The sequence below is a fragment of the Orycteropus afer genome, unplaced genomic scaffold (assembly GCF_000298275.1).
Source record: "Orycteropus afer afer isolate SDZICR_OR568_19922 unplaced genomic scaffold, OryAfe1.0 scaffold00583, whole genome shotgun sequence".
NCBI classification, from domain to species: Eukaryota; Metazoa; Chordata; class Mammalia; order Tubulidentata; family Orycteropodidae; genus Orycteropus; species Orycteropus afer.
In genome coordinates, this window is record NW_006922170.1 from 706,813 (window position 1) to 712,411 (window position 5,599).

The following is a 5,599-nucleotide window of genomic DNA, read 5'->3' on the forward strand; positions in this document are numbered from 1 at the left end:
CAAACTCACTGTCATTGAGTCAAATCCGACTCATAGCGACTTTGGGTTTCCGAGGTGGTATCACTATGGAAGTAGATTGCCCAACCTTCCTTCTGGAGTGGCTGGTGGGTTTGTATCACCAGCCTTCTGGTTAGCAGTCAATGCCTTACGCACTATGCCACCAGAGCTCCCTGGCAAAACATAGCTGGCAACATATTAAGATATTTTAAAGTGTTCAATTTGGATAACATATGATTGGCAATAAAATGTTTAGGTAAAGGAGAAAGAAAAGCAAATGTTGGCACCATCAATGTAGCACTATCTGAGAAAACAAAAACCCACTCATGCCAACATGATTTCTCCTGCTGGCATTAAACATTTGAAATATTTTTATTCTTCTTGTCTAATTCCATACTAGGCAGTTGGCATTCTGGTATTTTAGTAACCAGCATAAGATGTCTACTGGATGAAAATGGGTGTGTCAGACTGACTTCGGTATGTAATCTGCTTGACAGTTTATATTTCATTATAAATTAGCTTTCTGATTTTATGTGTTGGCTCTGTGAGCTTTGTCACCATCTGAATACAGCTGGCTCTTAGGCCCTGTGATGATTTAAAACATAAGTGTAATTCTTTGACTGTCTTCTCATAAAGAGGTGGAGGCTATGTCCCCACCAGTTGAATGGGAAGGCTTTTGTCACTGCTTTGACAAACAGATTACAGTGGAGGTGACTCAAATGGCTTAGAAAAGACTTCTGCCAATTCCTCCTGAGACACTCACCTTAGGAGCCCAACTAACCGAGTAAGAAATCTGGCTACCAGACTGAGGAGACTGCATGGAAAGGACCTGAGACTATATGGAGAGAGAGAAATTCCCTTTGCTACTCCACACTCTGGCTTCTTACCTTATTCTTGCTTCAGCCACCAACTGACTACAACTGCATGAGAGACCCTGAGAAAGGAACACTCCACTGAGCTGTTTCCCAATTCCTGGTGCACAGAAACTGTGAGAGATAATAAACAACTATTGTTGGTTTAAGCCACTAAGCTTTGGGGTGGTTTCTAGGTAGAAATAGCTTATCAGAAAAGACATTGAAGAAGTTGAATTTGGGGGCATACAATGAAGAGGGCCAGGTGCTGGGCAATGATGAAACCGCCAAATCATTTCCATTGTGTGAGTCCTCCTGGTGGCCAGCCAGCCAGCTATTTACCTTCAATCATTTAGCTGTGTCTTTCATTTTCCAAACTTGACTCTAGTTAGGAATTCCATAAGGATGATGAAATTGATGGTGGGCACCTACAAGAGCCACATAATTAATCTAAGTATTCAATGAAAGGTCTCAAGAAAGAAATACCATGTAGTTTGAAAACCACATCCTCAGAGTCTTAGACTTGACCAAAACCACTAAGGGGAATGTCATCAGAAGTCACATGTTGGAATATTAATAGGCAACATTTATGGAGCACTTGTGTGCCAAACGTTGTTCTAAATACTTTTTGTGTATTAACACCTATGATTCTTACAATAATATCTTTATGAAGTAGTGCCACTATTATCTCCAATCTGCAAATGAGGAAACTGAGGTACAGAGTGATAAAGTCACCTTATTTTCCAGAGTTCAAACTTGAGTAAATGACTAAGCAAGGAATGGAGTCCAAGTTGTCTGGGTCCAAAGCCAATTCTATTATCTATTACTCTTTACTGCTTCTGAACAGCGTGGGTAAAACATGTTGCCTGGGGTAGTAAGATGTCCAAGTTCTATAATCTTGTGACCTTGACTGAATGGCCTTAGCCTTTCTGTTTATTTATATGTTTATTTCTGTTTATTTATAATATGATGACATTACAACATAAATACATATAATAAAAATCAACGATAGAGAGCTTGGGTGGCGTAGTGCCTAAGGCACTTGACTGCTAACCAGAAGGCTGGCGGTTCAAACCCACCAGCCACTCCTCTGAAGGAAATTTGGACAATCTACTTCCGTAGTGATACTGCCTCAGAAACCCAGGGAGGGGTCACTATGAGTTGGATCCGACTCCACGGCAATAGTTGTGTTGCGTTGTTGCATTTTCTGTTTATTTATTTATTTATTTTTGCGTAAGGAAGGAATGGCTCAATGCTCAACTCTAAAGTGAAATCACTTGCTTCTATCTGAGTAGCATGGTAAAGGAAAAAGAACACAGGTTTTGGAGTCAAGATCTGAATAAGATCTTTCAGTCCCTTACTGATTGTGATCTTGGACAAGCTACATAAATCTTCTGAAACATATTTTCTCTGCTGTTCTGTTTAAAAGATGGAGATAATAATATTCCCCTTTCAAGTTTGCTTACAGGATTAAATTTGATAAAGCTCATTAGGAGCCTTGCATGGTACAAGGCATGGTGTAGGTACTCAATCACTGGTAGCTATCACTGCTTAATCTACTAACTCTGGATGGTAGTAAATGCCTAACTTTCTTCACCTGACAAAGTAAACCACTAGGTGGAGTTATAAACTAAAGGAAAGTTCAGCTGAAGCAGAGTTCTGTTGAATTGTGATCTGCCCATTGGACCCTTCACTAGTCTACAGTGGACAACCACATAGTCAACTTTCAAAACATCAAAATAGATACTTGGAAGGTTGAACAATCTACTTTTGTAGTGATAGTAGTGATACCTCCTGGGAAACCCAAGGAGGGGTCGTTATGAGTCAGATCCTATTCCACGGCAGTGCCCTTTTTTTTTTTTTGGTTAAGCCCTGAAATTACAATGAAATGGGGCAGGTGAGTCTCTTGTTCTTTGAGTCTCCATTCCTGGTAGATCTGACACCTGGAAGCATCTTGCCTCAGTGGGCATGGTTCTAGTATTTTTAAAAAGACTTTCCCCTTCCCACCACCAAACAGGAGCCTGAAGCAAGCCTGAAGGACAATATTTACTATAAAAACCAAACTCACTGCCATTGAGTAGTTTCCAACTCATAGCGACCCCTCCTTGGGTTTCCGAGGCAGTATCACTATGGAAGTAGATTGCCCCGTCTTCCTTCTGAGGAGTGGCTGGTGGGTTTGAACTGCCACCAGCCTTCTGGTTATCAGTTAAATGCCTTAGGCACTACAGCACCAGAGCTCCCTATAGTTGATTTTTATTATATGTATTTATGTTGTGATGTCATCACATTCTCACTATAAGTGAAATAAATCATTTATTTTTAAGAGTTAGGACTTCAATATATTTTTAAATAATTTATTTAATTTTGTTGTTGGGGAGGAAACAAACAGCTGTGTCCCGCTCATAGATGGCAGCCGACTGCTTTGCCATGAATGTGTGTTGCTGGCTAGAGTCCTGCTGATAATGTTGCTCTCCCAAAGTCCTGCCACTCTCCTTCCTCCTGAAAGTTTCAAAATCCTGATGCGGGAGATTGGATTACTGGCAGGACTCTGAGGAGCAGCACACATTCAAAGTGGTGAGGTTGGCTGTTATCTTTGATCAGGACACAGCTGTTTGTTTCCTACTAGGTCAGAATACTACAGGCAACGGATTTGGAGGCTATCCAGCGAGTACACAGCTCTTGTTTACGATGGCAATTACTGAACCATTTTGAACTGATTTGAAGCCCTGGCAAACAGAAAATAGTGCAAACATGTTTTTGTTGTGGCCAGTGTTTTCATAATCATTGATTTTGTCAAATTTTCTGCTGTTTTAGCTACAATATTGTGGTAATTAAGGGTTGTGAACTGATATCAATAACTTTTTTGAGAATGAAGTAGTAATTAAAGGAAAAGAAGAAGAAAAATCACAAAAGGCTTCTGCTCAGTTACTAGTAATATTATAACTAATAAGGTAATTCAATGTAGAAAGATTTTACAAAACAATTTTGTTATTATTCATATAATCTAAGAAATATTATATTTAAGCAATTTACAGATGTATTTATCACATATTATTCTATGATTAAAATTGATAACAAACATTACTAATGATTCTATATGGTTTGGTCCAGGAGGAGATCCATAGGAGTTGGCACCATGAGTTACCACACTGGGTGATGGCAACCCTAGTGACGTTTCTGAGACCTGAGAGGAGTGGAATGTCTCACTCAGGCACCTGAGGTTGCATGGGGAGCTGTGAGGTTACCACCGGATTTCTTCCAGTGGAGGAAAACCACCCCCCCATTGCAATGACGTCTTTCTGGAGTTGGAGAAGTGTGTCCAGCCCTAAATGCTTTTAGCTGTTGCTTACCTCCCAAGCTCTATGAAAACTTGAAAGAGATTTTGCTGGGATGCCTGGCAGCTGCCACTATTTGGAAGGGGAGGGGACCATATTGACAAGAAATAGGAAGGATACCTCTCTTTGCAGCTCTACCAAACCTTTCCCATATTCTAAGGAGGTGAGGATACCTGAGACAGGTGCTCCAAACAGTGTAGAAGCAGATGGTATTTTGAGTGTAAAACATTGAGGGTATTTTTTTTTAAAAAAAACTTTCCTGTCATGATTTTCCAATGAAAAAGCTGGGTTTGACTTCATTCTTGGATTAATTTAAAAGGAAGGTTACTCAGATTATCCTTCCTAAATGATAAATTATAATTAAATATAATTTATAAATTTAAATATAATTTATCATTTAGGAAGGATAATTTGAGTAACCTTCCTGATCTCCCCTATCCCATTCATGACAATAGGACAATATATCTTCCTGATGTGTTAGTGTGTGTAGGGGGGTGGGGGAGAAGCACAGAGGGGAGGTGGTTTTTCACCCCTAAAGTACTCTTTGAAGTTATCAAACTTGGAAGAAAAAAAAGTTAGGAAGTACTCTGGAGGAGTCCAAAAAAAAAAAAAAAGTAATTATCTTAGTTTGACAGATAAATTGGTTTTCTGGAGAAAGGATTATTGGAAATGGCCTTGAAAAGTAGACAGAATTTTAACCATCAGAGAGAACTTTGGGAAGAGGGAGACAGTGTAAGAAAAGACTCAAAAATCAGGAAAATATCTTCTTTAGAAAAATGTTATCTGTTTTGTGCCATGAAGTCGATTCACACACATGATGATCCCATGGGTTTTCTTGGATATCATCTTGATGGAAGCAGATTGCCAGGTCTTTTCTTTCTCTATGTCACCGGGTGGGTTTGAACTGCCAACCTTTCAATTGCCAGCTTAGCACAAGTCGTTTGTGCAACGCAAGGATCTAGAAAAATGTTGTTCGAGTCAGCTCCAACTCATAGTGACACTATGTACAACAGAATGAAACACCGCCCAGTCCAGTGCCATCCATACAATCCTTGCTATACCTGAGCCCATCGTTGCAGCCACTGTGTCAGTCCATCTTGTTGAGGGTCTTTCCCTTTTTCACTGACCCTCTACTTTACTAAGCATGATATCCTTCTCCAGAGGCCGGCCTCTTCTGACTATGTGACCAAAGTAGGTGAGGATGAAGTCTGGCCGTTCTTGCTTCTAACAAGCATTCTGGCTGCACTTCTTCCAGGACAGAAAAATGTTAGACCTTTTAAAATACTAAAAAGAACTAAACTGCAACAAATAGAGTGTGGCTGCAAATGTTTATGTTTGTTGATTTGTGTTTTGACTTGTTCTTTTTAAGTTGGCTTGTTGTTGTTGTTGTTGTTATGTGCTGTCGAGTCGGCCCCG